This window comes from Thalassophryne amazonica, chromosome 9 (assembly GCF_902500255.1).
Source record: "Thalassophryne amazonica chromosome 9, fThaAma1.1, whole genome shotgun sequence".
NCBI classification, from domain to species: domain Eukaryota; kingdom Metazoa; phylum Chordata; class Actinopteri; order Batrachoidiformes; family Batrachoididae; genus Thalassophryne; species Thalassophryne amazonica.
Genome location: NC_047111.1, coordinates 2,107,291 through 2,128,204, shown reverse-complemented (window position 1 = coordinate 2,128,204; position 20,914 = coordinate 2,107,291). Strand labels below are relative to the sequence as shown.

At 42.9% G+C, this 20,914-nt stretch overlaps 1 protein-coding gene across 1 annotated transcript in view; it reads right to left on the bottom strand.

The window, feature by feature from the left end:
- The window catches only part of kcnj6 (potassium inwardly rectifying channel subfamily J member 6), a 57,924-nt gene that overhangs the window by 22,099 nt on the left and 14,911 nt on the right, over positions 1–20,914 (bottom strand). The gene's annotated exons all lie outside the window — the stretch shown is intronic.

Genomic DNA, 20,914 nt, shown 5'->3' with positions numbered 1-20,914 from the left:
ACATCGGCAGTAATGACACCCGGTTACGCCAATCGGAGGTCACTAAAATTAACATTAAATCGGTGTGTAACTTTGCAAAAACAATGTCGGACTCTGTAGTTTTCTCTGGGCCCCTCCCCAATCAGACCGGGAGTGACATGTTTAGCCGCATGTTCTCCCTGAATTGCTGGCTGTCTGAGTGGTGTCCAAAAAATGAGGTGGGCTTCATAGATAATTGGCAAAGCTTCTGGGGAAAACCTGGTCTTGTTAGGAGAGACGGCATCCATCCCACTTTGGATGGAGCAGCTCTCATTTCTAGAAATCTGGCCAATTTTCTTAAATCCTCCAAACCGTGACTATCCAGGGTTGGGACCAGGAAGCAGAGTTGTAGTCTTACACACCTCTCTGCAGCTTCTCTCCCCCTGCCATCCCCTCATTACCCCATCCCCGTAGAGACGGTGCCTGCTCCCAGACCACCAATAACCAGCAAAAATCTATTTAAGCATAAAAATTCAAAAAGAAAAAATAATATAGCACCTTCAACTGCACCACAGACTAAAACAGTTAAATGTGGTCTATTAAACATTAGGTCTCTCTCTTCTAAGTCCCTGTTGGTAAATGATATAATAATTGATCAACATATTGGTTTATTCTGCCTTACAGAAACCTGGTTACAGCAGGATGAATATGTTAGTTTAAATGAGTCAACACCCCCGAGTCACACTAACTGTCAGAATGCTCGTAGCACAGGCCGAGGCGGAGGATTAGCAGCAATCTTCCATTCCAGCTTATTAATTAATCAAAAACCCAGACAGAGCTTTAATTCATTTGAAAGCTTGACTCTTAGTCTTGTCCATCCAAATTGGAAGTCCCAAAAACCAGTTTTATTTGTTATTATCTATCGTCCACCTGGTCGTTACTGTGAGTTTCTCTGTGAATTTTCAGACCTTTTGTCTGACTTAGTGCTTAGCTCAGATAAGATAATTATAGTGGGCGATTTTAACATCCACACAGATGCTGAGAATGACAGCCTCAACACTGCATTTAATCTATTATTAGACTCTATTGGCTTTGCTCAAAAAGTAAATGAGTCCACCCACCACTTTAATCATATCTTAGATCTTGTTCTGACTTATGGTATGGAAATAGAAGACTTAACAGTATTCCCTGAAAACTCCCTTCTGTCTGATCATTTCTTAATAACATTTACATTTACTCTGATGGACTACCCAGCAGTGGGGAATAAGTTTCATTACACTAGAAGTCTTTCAGAAAGCGCTGTAACTAGGTTTAAGGATATGATTCCTTCTTTATGTTCTCTAATGCCATATACCAACACAGTGCAGAGTAGCTACCTAAACTCTGTAAGTGAGATAGAGTATCTCGTCAATAGTTTTACATCCTCATTGAAGACAACTTTGGATGCTGTAGCTCCTCTGAAAAAGAGAGCTTTAAATCAGAAGTGCCTGACTCCGTGGTATAACTCACAAACTCGTAGCTTAAAGCAGATAACCCGTAAGTTGGAGAGGAAATGGCGTCTCACTAATTTAGAAGATCTTCACTTAGCCTGGAAAAAGAGTCTGTTGCTCTATAAAAAAGCCCTCCGTAAAGCTAGGACATCTTTCTACTCATCACTAATTGAAGAAAACAAGAACAACCCCAGGTTTCTTTTCAGCACTGTAGCCAGGCTGACAAAGAGTCAGAGCTCTATTGAGCTGAGTATTCCATTAACTTTAACTAGTAATGACTTCATGACTTTCTTTGCTAACAAAATTTTAACTACTATTTTAACTAAAATTACTCATAACCATCCCAAAGACGTATCGTTATCTTTGGCTACTTTCAGTGATGCCGGTATTTGGTTAGACTCTTTCTCTCCGATTGTTCTGTCTGAGTTATTTTCATTAGTTACTTCATCCAAACCATCAACATGTTTATTAGACCCCATTCCTACCAGGCTGCTCAAGGAAGCCCTACCATTATTTAATGCTTCGATCTTAAATATGATCAATCTATCTTTGTTAGTTGGCTATGTACCACAGGCTTTTAAGGTGGCAGTAATTAAACCATTACTTAAAAAGCCATCACTTGACCCAGCTATCTTAGCTAATTATAGGCCAATCTCCAACCTTCCTTTTCTCTCAAAAATTCTTGAAAGGGTAGTTGTAAAACAGCTAACTGATCATCTGCGGGAGGAATGGTCTATTTGAAGAGTTTCAGTCAGGTTTTAGAATTCATCATAGTACAGAAACAGCATTAGTGAAGGTTACAAATGATCTTCTTATGGCCTCAGACAGTGGACTCATCTCTGTGCTTGTTCTGTTAGACCTCAGTGCTGCTTTTGATACTGTTGACCATAAAAATTTATTACAGAGATTAGAGCATGCCATAGGTATTAAAGGCACTGCACTGCGGTGGTTTGAATCATATTTGTCTAATAGATTACAATTTGTTCATGTAAATGGGGAATCTTCTTCACAGACTAAAGTTAATTATGGAGTTCCACAAGGTTCTGTGCTAGGACCAATTTTATTCACTTTATACATGCTTCCCTTAGGCAGTATTATTAGACGGTATTGCTTAAATTTTCATTGTTACGCAGATGATACCCAGCTTTATCTATCCATGAAGCCAGAGGACACACACCAATTAGCTAAACTGCAGGATTGTCTTACAGACATAAAGACATGGATGACCTCTAATTTCCTGCTTTTAAACTCAGATAAAACTGAAGTTATTGTACTTGGCCCCACAAATCTTAGAAACATGGTGTCTAACCAGATCCTTACTCTGGATGGCATTACCCTGAGCTCTAGTAATACTGTGAGAAATCTTGGAGTCATTTTTGATCAGGATATGTCATTCAAAGCGCATATTAAACAAATATGTAGGACTGCTTTTTTGCATTTACGCAATATCTCTAAAATCAGAAAGGTCTTGTCTCAGAGTGATGCTGAAAAACTAATTCATGCATTTATTTCCTCTAGGCTGGACTATTGTAATTCATTATTATCAGGTTGTCCTAAAAGTTCCCTAAAAAGCCTTCAGTTAATTCAAAATGCTGCAGCTAGAGTACTGACGGGGACTAGAAGGAGAGAGCATATCTCACCCATATTGGCCTCTCTTCATTGGCTTCCTGTTAATTCTAGAATAGAATTTAAAATTCTTCTTCTTACTTATAAGGTTTTGAATAATCAGGTCCCATCTTATCTTAGGGACCTCATAGTACCATATCACCCCAATAGAGCGCTTCGCTCTCAGACTGCGGGCTTACTTGTAGTTCCTAGGGTTTGTAAGAGTAGAATGGGAGGCAGAGCCTTCAGCTTTCAGGCTCCTCTCCTGTGGAACCAGCTCCCAATTCAGATCAGGGAGACAGATACCCTCTCTACTTTTAAGATTAGGCTTAAAACTTTCCTTTTTGCTAAAGCTTATAGTTAGGGCTGGATCAGGTGACCCTGAACCATCCCTTAGTTATGCTGCTATAGACGTAGACTGCTGGGGGGTTCCCATGATGCACTGTTTCTTTCTCTTTTTGCTCTGTATGCACCACTCTGCATTTAATCATTAGTGATCGATCTCTGCTCCCCTCCACAGCATGTCTTTTTCCTGGTTCTCTCCCTCAGCCCCAACCAGTCCCAGCAGAAGACTGCCCCTCCCTGAGCCTGGTTCTGCTGGAGGTTTCTTCCTGTTAAAAGGGAGTTTTTCCTTCCCACTGTAGCCAAGTGCTTGCTCACAGGGGGTCGTTTTGACCGTTGGGGTTTTACATAATTATTGTATGGCCTTGCCTTACAATATAAAGCGCCTTGGGGCAACTGTTTGTTGTGATTTGGCGCTATATAAATAAAATTGATTGATTGATTGATTGAATGATGTCTTGAAAATGTTTCTGGTGATTCTGATTTTGATTTGAGTGTGTTGAACTGAGCTGGGACAAAGTCATAGTAACATTTCTGAGTGAGATATGTTCACATGTATTTTCGTCACAAAACTCCCCCAAAAAGCTCAGACTAATCTAAACACGCTCTAAACAGGCTGTGAAAACATGAGCTTGGAATATAAATATAACGGCACACATTTATCACACTGTTACGATCGAGATAAGACAACAGCAGTTCCTGAACGTAAGATGACGTATATGGCCAAATCAAATAGCCAATTATGGTAGACACCTTCTAGCCAGTCAGAGGCGAAAAGGGTGGAACCTTCCCCTACCATCCTACATTACACAAATTTGAGAGTAAACACACACACACAGAGTAAATAAAGCCTTTTAGGAGAACGACAGTCCACGCTGATCATCTGAAATAGTTTACTGCATATTTAAAGCGAAGCAGTGCGTTTCTGTTTTTTAAAAAAAAAAAAAACTGTTTCGTCCACTGCCTGCTCGCCGCTCTACGTGGGGAGTGACGATTTACCTGGTGGCCGGCTGCTGTCTCTCTCTGCCTGGTGTGAGCGGCTCAGCACTCCGCTCACACCAGGCAAGTCATAGCTCCATCCGCGGCCACACAGACAAAGAGTCTCTGAAAGAAGATCCTCTCTTTCTTCTGTGATTTGTTCAGACTCACAGAGTGTTTTGCTTTTTAATTTTCACTTTTCAATTCACAAACATGGAAACTTAAATAAAATAATAATAACAATAATAATAATAATAATAATAATAATAATAATAAACAGACTGTAAGGGGTGGCATGTTCAACCTCCAGCTGAAATGCATCTGCTGAATTGCAGAGAAAGAGCAATAAAAAAAAACACCCAGGGACCCAGTCCACCAACCTTAAAAAAAAAATAAAAAAAATAAATATTAGAATTTTTTTTTTTTTTTTAAATGATTCAATTTTACAAGTTGGGGAAAACAAAAAACAGAAAGTCACATCCCATCGCCATTTCAGCAAAATGTCAAGACTCTGGTCCGACTTTGGCTGAGCTCCTGACACCAGGAAAGATCCAAAACTTGTAAAAATGTGAAAAAAATAAATAATTACCCAGGAAAACAGAAAGGGATACACTAAATTTGACAATCTGTGATGGCACAGCAACACTGTGGGAGAGCCCTGGACTGTTAATGTTGTTTAAAAATGCAAAAGTACTTTTTATCCGATTACTCGATTAATCACCAGAATAATCGATAGAATAATTGATTACTAAAATAATCAATAGCTGTAGCCCTAAAATGCAGTCTATTTACCATTTTTACATTAGAGATATTACGAGGACTGCTTTCTTCCACCTGTGAAACAGGCTGATGCTGAGACCCTGATTCATTTCCTCACAGACTACTGTAATGTTCTATTTTCTGGTTTACTGCAGTCCAGCATTAGGGGTCTCCAATTGGTTCAAAATGCTGCAGCCAGACTCTTGACAGGAAGTAGAAAGTTCAACCTCATTACACCCATTTTGGCATCTCTTCACTGGCTTCCTGTCTCTGTGAGATCAGATTTTAAGGTTCTGCTTATTAACCTATAAAATTGTTCATGGACTGGCACCTTCCTACCTAGCTGACCTAATTAAACCCTTTGTACTGGCCCAGGCTCTGGATTCTGAGGGTGCAGGACTACTTTGTGTCCCAAGGATGAATAAAAAGTCTGTGGGTCACAGAGCTTTCTCTTATCGTGCCCCTGTTCTGTGGAATGATCTCCCTGCATCAATAAAACAGTCAGATTCTGCAGAGACTTTCAAGTCTAGACTTAAGACGCATCCATTCTCCCCTTCGTATGGCTAGCATACTGGCAGAGTAAGGTATTATGTTTCCTGTCCTTTTAAATTCATTTTACTGTATTAGTAACGGAACAGGTCTCAGCCTCAACTTTATCTAAATTCTGGGTCTGTTAGTGAAGTTTAGGGCGAGCGGCCGGCAATCACCTTAGTAATTTCTCTGTTTTCCTGTCAACTTACTGCTGACGAGTTATACCTTAGGTGTAGTTTTTTTCCAGCCAACTGATTCTGCTCTTTTTCTCTCTGTTCAAGGTGCGAATGACGTAGCGTGGAACTGCAAGATTGACAAATCCAGACTGCAAGGGGCCGGACTGATCATGAGATGCAAGGCCTGAAGCAGGTGCTGCATGCTGCATTCGGAGGTAATCCTGTCACAAGAGCAGACCCACTGACAGTGTGAGGAATACTGGATGACCTCTGCCTGCGGTGCTAATGCCTGTGTGGACTTCTCATGTTCTTTGTATTATTATGTTGGTTGATTTCCTGTTTTCTGTTTTCTTCAGATTTGTAAAACTTTGTAAAAACTTTGTAACTGTTAGAATGACCTAAGCAGAGGATCACCCCTCTAAGTCTGGTCTGCTTGAGGTTTTTTCCTCAATATCATCAGAGGGAGCTTTTCCTTACCTTACCTTGCCTGCGTTCTTGCTCTAGGCAAGAACACACTATTATTATGTCCGCCAGTGACATCATAAAATCATTGGTGTTGACTGGGTATAAAAGTGCATCTCCAGAATTGCCGCCGCCTTCTCTGGGCCCGAGCTCATTTGAAATGGACAGACGCAAAGTGGAAAAGTGTGCTGTGGTCTGATGAGTCCACATTTCAAATTGTTTTTGGAAATCATGAATGTTGTGTCCTCTGGACAAAAGAGGAAAAAGACCATCCAGATTGTTACCAGCGCAAAGTTCAAAAGCCAGCATCTGTGACGGTATGGGGGTGTGTTAGTGCCCATGGCATGGACAGCTTACACATCTGTGATGTTACCATCAATGCAGAAAGGTACATCCAGGTTTTGGAGCAACACATGCTGCCATCCAAACAACGTCTTTTTCAGGGACACCCCTGCTTATTTCATCAAGACAATGCCAAGCCACATTCTGCACGTGTTACAACAACGTGGCTTCGTAGTAAAAGAGTGCGAGTACTAGACTGGCCTGCCTGCAGTCCAGACCTGTCCTGCTTTTAAATTCAGATAAAACTGAAGTTATTGTACTTGGCCCCACAAATCTTAGAAACATGGTGTCTAACCAGATCCTTACTCTGGATGGCATTACCCTGACCTCTAGTAATACTGTGAGAAATCTTGGAGTCATTTTTGATCAGGATATGTCATTCAAAGCGCATATTAAACAAATATGTAGGACTGCTTTTTTGCATTTGCGCAATATCTCTAAAATTAGAAAGGTCTTGTCTCAGAGTGATGCTGAAAAACTAATTCATGCATTTATTTCCTCTAGGCTGGACTATTGTAATTAATTATTATCAGGTTGTCCTAAAAGTTCCCTAAAAAGCCTTCAGTTAATTCAAAATGCTGCAGCTAGAGTACTGACGGGGACTAGAAGGAGAGAGCATATTTCACCCATATTGGCCTCTCTTCATTGGCTTCCTGTTAATTCTAGAATAGAATTTAAAATTCTTCTTCTTACTTATAAGGTTTTGAATAATCAGGTCCCATCTTATCTTAGGGACCTCATAGTACCATATCACCCCAATAGAGCGCTTCGCTCTCAGACTGCAGGCTTACTTGTAGTTCCTAGGGTTTGTAAGAGTAGAATGGGAGGCAGAGCCTTCAGCTTTCAGGCTCCTCTCCTGTGGAACCAGCTCCCAATTCAGATCAGGGAGACAGACACCCTCTCTACTTTTAAGATTAGGCTTAAAACTTTCCTTTTTGCTAAAGCTTATAGTTAGGGCTGGATCAGGTGACCCTGAACCATCCCTTAGTTATGCTGCTATAGACTTAGACTGCTGGGGGGTTCCCATGATGCACCCAGTGTTTCTTTTTATTCACCTCTTTTTGCTCTGTATGCACCACTCTGCATTTAATCATTAGTGATTGATCTCTTCTCTCTTCCACAGCATGTCTTTTTCCTGATTCTCTCTAATTATTGTATGGCTTTTGCCTTACAATATAAAGCGCCTTGGGGCAACTGTTTGTTGTGATTTGGCGCTATATAAATAAAATTGATTTGATTTGACCTGTCGCCCATTGAAAATCTGTGGCGCATTATGAAGTGCAAAATACGACAACGGAGACCCTGGACTGTTGAACAACGGAAGTCGTACATCAAGCAAGAATGGGAAAGAATTCCACCTACAAAGCTTCAACAATTAGTGTCCTCAGTTCCCAAACGCTTATTGAGCGTTGTTAGAAGGAAAGGTGATGTAACACAGTGGTAAACATACCACTGTCCCAGCTTTTTGGAAACGTGTTGCAGGCATCCAATTTCAAAATGAGCAAATATTTGCACAAAAACAATAAGGTTTATCAGTTTGAACATTAAACATAATGTCTTTGTGGTGTATTCAATTGAATATAGGTTGAAGAGGATTTGAAAATCATTGTATTCTGTTTTTATTTACATTTTATGCAACGTCCCAACTTCATTGGGATTGGGGTTGTAACATAAATAACAATAAAAAAATAATGCAATGAAATAATATAAATAAACCCAGAGTTCCGGTGTTACAGACTGAACGGTCCTCCCCTAAAAATTGGTCTGCTCTGCCTCCACTGCGCATGGCTCATTTTGGAGCTCAGCAGCTCGTCTGAGTCTCTTCACCCAAAGCGATCAGATTGATTAATTGGATTATTAACCATCAGATGACAAGGTAAAACGACTTAAATCATCATCGTTTTTAGCAGAAACAAGGTGATACTCTGTCACACGTAGTGATCCCAGTACTTTTGTGGAGGGTCCAGATAGTATAACAGTTGAGGTCATGTGATGTACCTTTAAGAGAGACTATGCCACGCCACCAGAGCGCACAATAGTTAATATTATTTTTTTCAGTCTGTGTGGCGCTCTCGTTATGGACGTCTTAAGCTGAGCTCCTGTCTTCATCTTTTGCCACTCGACTCACAAGTGATGTATGGATTTGTATGTTAAATAGCCGTATAACCTGACATTGTGCGGTTATGTTTGCATTTGGAAACCCAGACCCGAGTGGCCTTGCACTTCCTGGCTAATCGTCCTCGCCAGCGTCCAACGCTCTCAAATAACACTGACCCTAAAGAAATTACGGATCCAAACCATCACAGCTGGCGCCCAAACATCCTTTCCTTGGATGTTCCTGCATCATCTGGAGTCTACGAGCCATTATCAGGACTCAACGAATGGATAAGCACTGTGGAGTGGTTAGCAGCTCGCGCTAGTTAGCTGCGTGCGTTGGCAACATCACAGGTCCAGACGGACTCGTTTGAAGTGTGGATTCCCGTCCTGCGTTCTTGCTCTGCCGTTAACGGCTTTAGATAAACTATGAGACTGTGAGGATTCTTAAAGCTGAACCGAAATGCGGATTGGTGCCTGAAACAGCAGAGAAGAGAGGAACTTGTGGACTGTGAGCGATGACTATAAGTGACTGCATATTTGATCTCACAGCTATTTGAGAAATGAAAGTGATCAGTACAGTTAAAAAAAGAGAGAGAAAAGGAGAAAAAAATAATTTAAAAAAGAGAAAAAAGGAAAAATATATAAATAAAAAAGAAGAAAAAAGAGAGAGAGGATAAAAAGACTTGTGAAGTCTATTACTATCCTGTGGCCACATTCTACTGCATGCGGCACCTGCATATCTTTTGTTGATATATATAGTTTCAGATGTACTTTTTTTGTTTGTCTCTGCAAGTGATTATAAGGGTTACAGTTTCTTTCACTTAAAAGATTTTCATTTTTGTCTTACCTGCTATAGTGCATATTTAGTCAAATTTCACTTTCCTTTAAACTTGGTTATAAGATAACATATTTGAGAAAAGGAAAAGTTTTAGAGACCTCAGACTGAATTGTCGAGTTAAAGCCATGGCTAAGTATCCTGAGTACGATGACTTTGAAGACCCCCATGAAGACACCAACTTTGCAGCTCTCCCAAGACTGACTGCTGCCACACATGAACATGTGGACCTTGAACACAAAGTAGTGAGCTTACAGGCCACAGTCGACATGCAGTACCTACATGAATCCCTTAATCTACAAGGAAAAATTCTGGAGCACTGGAACAGAGATGACAAGTTAGCCACTGCATGCTCTCCTGCTGACCCCCCAACCCCATCCCAGTAGCTACCTCAACCCCCTATGTGCCTGCTCCTCTTTCCAGGAAAACTGCATACTCCAATGTGGCGACACCATCACATGCTAAAGCCGCGCAGGATACAAAACATCACCAGTCATATTCTCTGGAACTTGCCAATACTATGTTACACCAAGCTAAACTCAAGCCTCCAGGGTTTCCTGGCAATGGTGTAAGTCACCCAGAGGACTGGCTGCAATCCGTTAGTACTTACAGGTCTTCCCTTGAACTGTCAGATGCTCAAATCCTCAGGGAGCTGCCACGCTTTCTGTCTGGTGAAGCAAAGAAATGGTTCAGTGTGCTTAATAACCATGCTGACAGTTGGAGGGATTTTTGCATGCTGTTCAGAACAGTCTTCCTCCCCTCTGATAACCAAGAGCATGTGATGAGAGGCATTCTTGACCGCTTCCAGGGTCCTAAGGAGCCCCTACCCACATTTGTAGCCCACATGCTTGGTGAGTTCAAGAAACTGAGGACTTCCCCATCTGGAATAGAACAGATAGAGCTGATCTGTAAGCACGCTCAGGAGAAATACAGAGTCTCTCTTTTTGGCACACCTGTTGATTCAGTTATTGACCTGATGTTGAGAGCACATGGCTTCCATTCTGTCCTTGGCCCCAATATCATGCAGATTCCTCGTTCTCAAGTAAAAAGTAGAAATGATGGTGGCACTCACTGCTTCAAATGCTCCATGCCTGGTTTAAATCCCCCTAACTTAGTTTTTCAAGATGGTGCTGGTGACACAGCTGCCTGTTACTTCAGCTCTCCCCCCTCTTTTCCTATTTTTGCTATTTTTAATAGTTCTTATTTGTCTTTATTTGCAGTGGGTGGTACCCTGTGCAAGTATGCACATGGGAAACCCACTTTTGTTACTCTTGTGATTATTTTCATGCTGCTGTTGGCACTTTTTGAGGCAGCGTGGGGAAATCCCTTTGTCTCCAGCTCTGGACGTCCCATTGTTTATAGCCGGGATCAGCTGCTTGGACTCAGAGATTACATGCACAGTGGCCCGGGTCCCCACTATGCTGAGCACCCGGACGTACCTGCAGACATTCGGAAGAAACGGACAGGCTGCAGGGGCGGGTGGACAAAGCGGAGAAGGACTTATATTCTGTCTGTGGTCATGGGGGATGTAAGGTCTCTCCGCAACAAGGCCGAGGAGTTAGCAGCGCTAACCCGTTTCCAGAGGCTGTATAAGGGCTGCAGTCTCATGTGCTTCACGGAGACGTGGTTGGATGAACATGTACCGGACTCTTTAATTAACATGGACAGTTTCACACTCATCTGCGCGGATAGGACGCTGGCGGAGAGCGGAAAAAAGAGAGGAGGGGGGGCTTGCCATTTATGTGAATGAGAGATGGTGCAGCGTAGCTCACGTGGAAAACCAGGGACAATAGAATACTGGACCTCTTTTACGCCAATGTGGAGGACGCTTACACCTCCGCCCCCCTCTCCCCGCTGGGACGCTCTGATCACAATCTCGTCTATCTGCTCCCCCAATACACACCCAGGGTGAAAAGAGAACAATACACAAAAGGTCAGTGAAACTCTGGACTGAAGAGGCCACTGAGAGGCTGAGGGACTGTTTCAGAACCACAGACTGGAGCATGTTTCAAAACTCTCACAGTGAAGTCATCAACGGCCTGACCCAGTGTGTCACTGACTACATGAACTTCTGTGTGAAGAGCACTGTGCCACCCGGAGGGTACGGTGCTTTCCCAGAACCACCCCTGGGTGACCCCCGAGCTGAAGGTCCTGATGAACCAGAAGAAGAGGGCTTTCAACTCGGGAGACAGAGAGGAGCAGCGTAGAGTCCAACAGGAGCTCCAGTGGAAGATTCGTGTAGCCAAGAAGGTGTATGGAGGGAAGATGGAGGAACAGCTGGCTGGGAACAATGTCAGAGATGTGTGGAGATGCCTCAAGACCGCCTACATATATGCATATGTGTATAGGTATGTATGTGCATATATATATATATATATATATATATATATATATACATATATATATATATATATGCATGTATGTGTGTGTGTATATACATACATACATATTTCTACCTCATTTCTTATGTCTTGTACTGTTATAAGTATTATTGTTGCTTATCCTTGCACACGCTGTTGATGAACATTTTCCTCTACTTGCACCCACCTTGTGTGTTTTTTTAAGAGCTGGTGTATCGTGAATTTCTCCTCTGTGAGATCAATAAAGTTTATCTTTATCTTAACTGCTCCATCACTCCGAGGGGTCCCCCAAGTCCTCCCAAGTCCCTGCCTGAACCCCAACAGACTGAGTCTCAAGGCTTAAACTTTAACACTGATGGTGTAAGCACTGCCGAGGGTGGCTCAGCATCAGAGTCGAGGCCCACTGGTAGGAGGCAGGGAAACTTCCAAGGAGGAGGTCATTTCTCAGAGGCAACCCTCCCTCCAGACAATAACTCCGCCTCCCCCACTTTCTCCTGTCCCAGATGAACAGCCTGTGCTCAATCACATTGAGGACGTAACTTCGCTGTCTTCATGGAACGCTCCATTTAAATTCAAAGTGAACTTTAAAGGTGCAGCACTTGACGCCACACCAGCCTCACTTTCAGCTGAGGACAGACTTGATTTCAGAAAACAACCAAGACCAACGTATTACTACAGCCTGGTCAGGTTTGCCCCTTCTCCTTGCAAATAACACCTACTGTAACCCCCTGGGAGTCACCTGGCTCACCACATCGGTGATCATGTTAGAGATACAGTAAGTCCCACCCCAGATCTGATGCACTGACCAGCATTACTGCAAAATTAGCTCCACTCTACACTGGCCCCTACCACATCTCCCAGAGGTTGTCAGCTGTGCACTACAGAATTGTCAGAAATAATTCAATTCAATTTTTTTTTTATTTATATAGCGCCAAATCACAACAAACAGTTGCCCCAAGGCGCTTTATATTGTAAGGCAAGGCCATACAATAATTATGTAAAACCCCAACGGTCAAAACGACCCCCTGTGAGCAAGCACTTGGCTACAGTGGGAAGGAAAAACTCCCTTTTAACAGGAAGAAACCTCCAGCAGAACCAGGCTCAGGGAGGGGCAGTCTTCTGCTAGGACTGGTTGGGGCTGAGGGAGAGAACCAGGAAAAAGACATGCTGTGGAGGGGAGCAGAGATCGATCACTAATGATTAAATGCAGAGTGGTGCATACAGAGCAAAAAGAGAAAGAAACAGTGCATCATGGGAACCCCCCAGCAGTCTACGTCTATAGCAGCATAACTAAGGTTCAGGGTGGTTCAGGGTCACCTGATCCAGCCCTAACTATAAGCTTTAGCAAAAAGGAAAGTTTTAAGCCTAATCTTAAAAGTAGAGAGGGTGTCTGTAATAACACCCTCTCTACTAAATAACACCAGAGCAGATATGGGGGTTTTTCATGTGGTGAACCTGCTGCCATTTCATACATGGAACACAGCCTCTCCCCGACAGACAAGCCATGTGCCTGCTGTTTGCCAGAGTCCTGAGTTTGTGAACACCGACCTGCTCCCTGACCTGGACTTCCCAGAGCCGAGCAGTTCCAGCATCACATCCCTGAAGCCTCTGCCGTCCCTTGTCTCTCCATGATGATGAAACTGTCTGTAACACTGACTCTGACCAAACCCACTCTACACCGACTCCTGTGAATGAGGCCACAATGACTCATAACTCTCAAACCAACGACTTGCCATTGACTGACTTGGTTCCTGCGCCTACCGAACACTACAACTTGAGACCAAGACATGTCCCCCGAGTGACCTCTGGATGGTCAGACACCAGGTGGACCAACACTTTCCACACGGACGACTTGACTTAAAGTGATGCTTTTGAGGCATGTTATATTTCTACAATAGTATCACTGGTTTTGTTCTTATGCAACATACTAGGGAGTTAGTGGATGTTATGTTGTTTTGAACCAGTTGCCTGATTTGTGATGAGTTAAGGATTTGTTTTGTTGGAGATTTGCATGTTAAAAAAGGGTGAATTCACTTTGGTTGCCTGCATTGAACATGTTTATTTTCATTTTTCGCTTGCAACATCTTTATGGACTTACAGTGTTGACATACTGTAGTGCTTCACTGAGTACAACCCTGTTTTGTTCAGACACCTTAAGTACTTTACCATGTATGGAAGTATTTTAACCCCTTAACGCCTATTGTCACATATATGCTACAATCTCTGACTCAAATATGCAACATACCAAATTGACCAGTATGCCTGTTGTCGCAAATTTGCAACATACCAGTATTATTATTATAACATAAATTCATTACCAAAATACCAAAATTACTATTTATTTTTTGTGCAAAAGTGAAATTAATAATCTCAACATTATTTACCATCTACTTAAAGGCAAAAACACACACAAAACATTTTTTATATACAGCTATATAAATTCAGGCGTTAAGGGGTTAAGTATGGACTGTCTCAGAAAGGACGGCTGAGGTCAGCCTTTGTCTGACTGGGGGAATATGTAACAGTCGAGATCGTGTGATGTACCTTTAAGAGAGACTATGCCACGCCACCAGAGGGTGCAACAGTTAATATTATTTTTTCAGTCTGTGTGGCGCTCTCATTATGGACGTCTTAAGCTGAGCTCCTGTCTTCATCTTTTACCACTCGACTCACAAGTGATGTATGGATTCATACTTGGTTTGTATGTTAAATAGCCATATAACCTGGTATTGTGTGGAAATGTTTGCATTTGTAATAAAGACGTGCATTGTGGAAACCCAGACTTGAGTGGCCGTGCACTTCCTGGCTAATGGTCCTAGCCTCCAACGCTCTCAAATAACACTGACCCTAAAGAAAATACGGATCCAAACCATCAGAACGGCTTTTCCCAGTCATCGCTGCAGCCTTGTGCAGGCGGGACCCAACTACTTCCTGGATGCTCATGGGTGCAGTACAGTTTTACTTGACTGGATGAAGCTCACGCCACCAAGAAAATGCAAACTGTGGATCAGTTATGTGGGAATCATCATGTGGATTTGTTTCCACAAATGCCTACATCCATTTGAAGATAAAACTGAACTTTTCATGCTGTTTTGGCACTGCAAGGGAATCTTTTCACCCCATTAAATTACACAGGCATTTTCCTCTCTGATGAAATTAGATGGACCTTTGACTGTGAGTAGTGACTTTGCCGACCACAAACATATATTATCATATATACTATATATATAAAACCTACTCTACACTATTTGCTGGTTGTATTTCTCATGCTTATAGTCATACAGTGATAATGACCACTCTGGTGTCAGTTTAGTTTTGGGTAACATTTTTTTTTTTGAGTGGCTTTTTCCAAATTTAGTCTCAACCAGTCCTTTTAGGTGCCTTTTTTCACTTTTGGTCAGCATAGCTTAGTCTGACTGACTCTTTTTTGCCTACTATTAAGGCCCTGTGCTGTGTTTAAGCGTGATCTATTTTTGGAAAGCACAATAACATGTTCCCCGAATGATTCTAACTTGGACATGGGACTGACCCCTTTACCACTATACAGTATTGTTGAAGATAAAAATCCTGACCTTAACCAACAGGTAGCAGACTTGAGAACAGAAATCAACAGACTTAGTGACTGTTTACGTGACTCATTGAAGATGAAGCAGACTTTCCTGAAGCAGTGGGACCATCTCAACAAGGAAAACCCTATTCCTCCTGCAGTCCTACAGTCTCATGTTTTCCCAATGGCTACATCCACGGCTCACGTCCCTACAGCGGTCAGAGCTGAACCTGCAGTCAATGCCAACAATACTAATCCCTTCCTGCCTACCAGTCCATTTCACACCAGTCCTTTCCTGCCACCTCAGTCACTCGAGGTCAGCAACGCATTGAGGGTGATCAAATCAAATCAATTTTATTTATATAGCGCCACATCACAACAAACAGTTGCCCCAAGGCGCCTTATATTGTAAGGCAAAAGCCATACAATAATTACAGAGAAACCCCAACGGTCAAAACGACCCCCTGTGAGCAAGCACTTGGCGACAGTGGGAAGGAAAAACTCCCTTTTAACAGGAAGAAACCTCCAGCAGAACCAGGCTCAGGGAGGGGCAGTCTTCTGCTGGGACTGGTTGGGGCTGAGGGGAGAGAACCAGGAAAAAGACATGCTGTGGAGGGGAGCAGAGATCAATCACTAATGATTAAATGCAGAGTGGTGCATACAGAGCAAAAAGAGAAAGAAACACTCAGTGCATCATGGGAACCCCCCAGCAGTCTAAATCTATAGCAGCATAACTAAGGGATGGTTCAGGGTCACCTGATCCAGCCCTAACTATAAGCTTTTTCAAAAAGGAAAGTTTTAAGCCTAATCTTAAAAGTAGAGAGGGTGTCTGTCTCCCTGATCCGAATTGGGAGCTGGTTCCACAGGAGAGGAGCCTGAAAGCTGAAGGCTCTGCCTCCCATTCTACTCTTACAAACCCTAGGAACTACAAGTTAGCAAGTACGGTGATACAAGTAAGGTGATAGCAGCTGCTTTCCATCACGCCAAGCTGGAGCCACCGGTATATGCTGGGGACAATAAAGTGCAACCTGAGGACTGGTTACAAGCTGTTACCACATACAAATCCTCATTGGGCCTGACAAAAGAGCCTGGGAAATGGTTCAAAGCCCTGAGCTCCCACGTCATCTCTGGGCCCAGTTCTGTCAGCTCTTCAAGACAAATTTTCTGCCTTCTGACAACCAAGAATGCATTCTGAGGCGACTTTTGGATCATGTCCAGGCTCAGGATGAACCGCTCCCAACCTTTGTGGCCCACATGTTGAGTGAGATTAATAAACTGAAAAGTCCACCACCTGAAAAAAGAGCAAATCAACCTGATCAGCAAGCACTCTCTTGAAAAATACAGAGTTGCACTGTATGGAGCTAATATTACTTCTGTAATGGAACTTTTGCTGTGTGCTCATGAGCTCCACTCAGTGCAGAGTTCTTCACGTTACAAAGAGCAGCGTAAGCCTGAGCCATACTGCTTTAAATGCTCTCAACCAGGATTCACGCCACGCACCTGCCCAAATTGTAATAGCCAGCCTTCTTCTACGCAAACCACTGCAGATGCTACGGGGCCTGACCCAGTCCAACCACCTCCAGCGCCTGGTCCCCCTGACTCAGGCCAACACAAAAACAATAACAGCTCCCGGGCCCCAACACAAAACAAGCAGTTGGGAAACTGCAGGGACATTTTTCAGAAGCCAGCCTCCCTCCAGTCGCTAACAGAACCTCATTCACCTACGACACCCCAAGATGGTCCAATGCTTGTACATTTAGAGGACAATTTTTCCAAAGTCTGCTGGAATACTCCTCTAAGAACAAAAGTTAACTTCAACGTTACATCTGTGGATGCTACTCTTGACACGAGTGCTTCCCTCTCAGCAGTAAGAGCAGATCTCATTCGAGTCAATGGCACCTGCCCCAGCAAAACAAGTGAGTGGATAGGTCCTGCAGTCAACCTCGCCAATAACACTCCTTGCATCCCTGAGGGTATCACTTGGCTCAACACAAACAATAACTTTTACCAGCATATTGCAGTAATACCAAAGTTGTCTTCTCCTTTCATCCTGGGAATAGTTTTTATGTTCAGAGCTTCAGTGTCTATTCACATTCTCACAAGGACTGTCTACATGGATGATATTCCCTGCCCCCTTTCGGATGAAGAGGAGGATTGCAAATGATTATTCGTGTTCAGTGGAAACAGTAATGTCAATGGATTCACTAAACTCAAACCATCAAGCAAAAGTGTCTGAAGCCAGCCTGTCAGAGGACAACAAAGACGCTTTGCTCAATCTGCTCACCAGCTTTGGTCCTGTGTTTTTGACAGTCATCTTGGTCAAACATATCTTGTTGAGCATGTCATAGAGACTGGCAATGCTAAACCTGTAAATCTGCCACCCTATCGCACATCACCTGCAAAGAAGTGTGTGATTAAAGAACAGGTGCAGCAGATGCTACAAGACAATATTATTGCACCTGTTTATTTGATCTTATACCAACAAAACTGTTTAAGGACCTGTGGTCCACTCTTGGGCCGACTGTGCTGGAAATTATTAATCTTTCTTTAACTTCTGGATCTGTTCCTAAATGTTTCAAATCTGCAGTAATTAAACCTTTACTTAAGAAACCTAATTTTGACCCTAGTGTATTGAAAAACTATTGGCTGATATTAAATCTATCATTTTTCTCTAAAATTCTGGAAAAAGTGGTGTCACGGCAGCTCGTGGACTATCTTACTGAGAATAATCTCTTTGAGCCTCTGCAGTCTGCTTTTAGAAAATATCATTTCACAGAGACGGCTCTCACTAAAGTGGTGAATGATCTTCTGCTTACAATGGATTCGGACACCACTACGGTTCTGGTGCTGTTAGATCTCAGTGCTGCATTTGATACTGTGGATCATCATATTCTACTTGATAGGCTGGAAAATCATTTTGGGATTACTGGGAGTGCCCTTGCATGGCTGATGTCAGACTTGACCAGTTGTTCTCACTGTGTTTTGTACAGGAACACTACCTCTAAACCTTAGTGACATGAAATTTGGGGTTCCACAGGGGTCTGTCTTAGGCCCCCTGCTTTTCTCCCTTTATATAGCACCCCTTGGACACATATTGCGGCGTTTTAGGATTACCTTTCACTGCTATGCTGATGATACTCAGTTATACATGCCGATAACTGCTGGTAATCTCATTCACATAAAATCCTTAGAAGATTGCCTTGCATCAGTGAGAAGTTGGATGTCTAGAAACTTCCTACTTTTAAACTCTGATAAGACTGAAATGATGGTTCTTGGTCCAGTGAGACATCGGCATCAATTTGACCAGTTAACTCTTGGCCTAGGCTTGTGTGTCATACATCACACTGACAAAGTGAAGAACCTTGGGGTAATTTTTGATCTGACATTGTCCTTTGACTTCCACATTAGAAATATTACTAGGACTGCTTTCTTCCACCTGCGAAATATAGAGAAAATTTGTCCCATCCTGTCTATGGCTGATGCTGAGACCCTGATCCATGCATTTATCTCTTCTAGATTAGACTACTGCAATGTTCTATTTTCTGGTTTACTGCAGTCCAGCATTAGGGTTCTCCAAATGGTTCAAAATGCTGCAGCCAGACTTTTGACAGGAAGCAGAAAGTTTGACCACATTACACCCATTTTGGTGTCTCTTCACTGACTTCCTGTGCCAGTGAGATCAGATTTTAAGGTTCTGCTACTAGTCTATAAAACTGTTCACGGACTGGCACCTCCCCACCTAGCTGACCTAATTAAACCTTACGTACCGGCCCGGGCTTTGCGTTCTCAGGGTGCAGGACTACTTTCTGTCCCTAGGGTGAATAAGAAGTCTGCGGGTCACAGAGCTTTCTCTTATTGTGCCCCTGTTCTGTGGAATGATCTCCCTGCGTCAATTAAACAGTCAGATTCTATGGAGACTTTCAAGTCCAGACTTAAGATGCACTTATTTTCCCTTTCGTATGTCTTGCATACTGGTATAGTTTTGTTTTATGCTTTTTACTCTTAATTCATTTTATTAGTAAACGGAGAGTGATGCGGCCTCAACCTTACCTACATTCTGGGTCTTTTAGTGAAGCTTAGTACTAGTGGCTGGCGATCACCTTAGTATTTCTTCTGTTTTCTTGTTGTTTAATGCTGACAAATTATACAGTATTTGTTGTCTTTCTGATGCCTGATTCTGTTTTATCTCTCTGTTTAATGTGCAGCTCCATCCAGAGATGGGTGTGGTATTTGTGCTGATTGTCAACAGAGCCACTACTGACCCACTGTTTTGGGGTAACAGTCCATTTTAATAGTCATTACCATGGTATTACAATATTATGCCACCATAGAAAGTTTTCTCTCTCTTCACTCTCATGTCACGGACTCGGCCATGTGTACTCAGACCGCTGTGCAATATCCATTAACCTGTGGTTAACCTGACAACTTTTTTTTTTTTGTAAATAAACTTGTGGAACTCTACAGCTACAAGCTGTGCTCTGTTTGCTGTCCAGCAGCACGTGTCCATGGCTAGCTGCAGCCCGCACCGCCACACGTTACAGCATGCACAGTGAAGGCAGGGCGGACCGATTTTTAAGGGGGACCATTCGGTCAGAGACTCCTGTTCAGGTTTTGTGTGAATATTTCCTGACAGCTCCCACAATGAATAATAAAAATGAACTCTGTTCAGACAATCCTGAACAGAGCTCACACACATGGTGTGTCGTGTAGTGAGTACCTTGCAGAGGTGGGACGCAGTCACTGTCAAGTCACAAATCAGCAAGTCCCAAGTCAAGTCTAAAGTCAGCTTGCAAACAATTAGTGGATATTATGACTTGAGACTTGACTTGGGAATTGCTGATTCGTGACTTGACAGTGACTTGATAGTGACTTCATCCCACCTGTGGTACCTTGTATGGCAGCACCCTCACATTGGGGTGAATGTGAGGCATTATTGTAAAGCTCTTTGAGTGGGTGATGTAGATGTAAAAGCACCATATAAATGCAGTCCATTTACACTCACTCATCTTCAACCGCTTAGTCCAATTAAGGGTTGCAGGGTGCTAGAGCCAATCCCAGCAGTCAGTGAGCATGAGGCAGGTTCAACTTGGACAGGACGCCGTCTGTCACAGGGCCACATACAGACAAACAAACACATCCACATCCACACGCAGACAGAGTTTCCAGTCCACCTAACCTGCATGTCGTTGGATGTGGGAGGAAGCCAGAGCACCCGGAGAGAACCCACGCAAACTCCACAAGGCCACAGGTGGGAATCGAACCCATGACCTTCTCGCTGTGAGCCAACAGTGCTAACCACCAAGCCACTGTGCTGCCCTGAACAGAGCAATATAATAATAATAATAATAAAAACAGAAGACAAAGTTGAAGTGTAGAGTAGGTCCACTGAGACACTCTTGACACTCAGGTGATGATCTCAGGTACATTTTGAT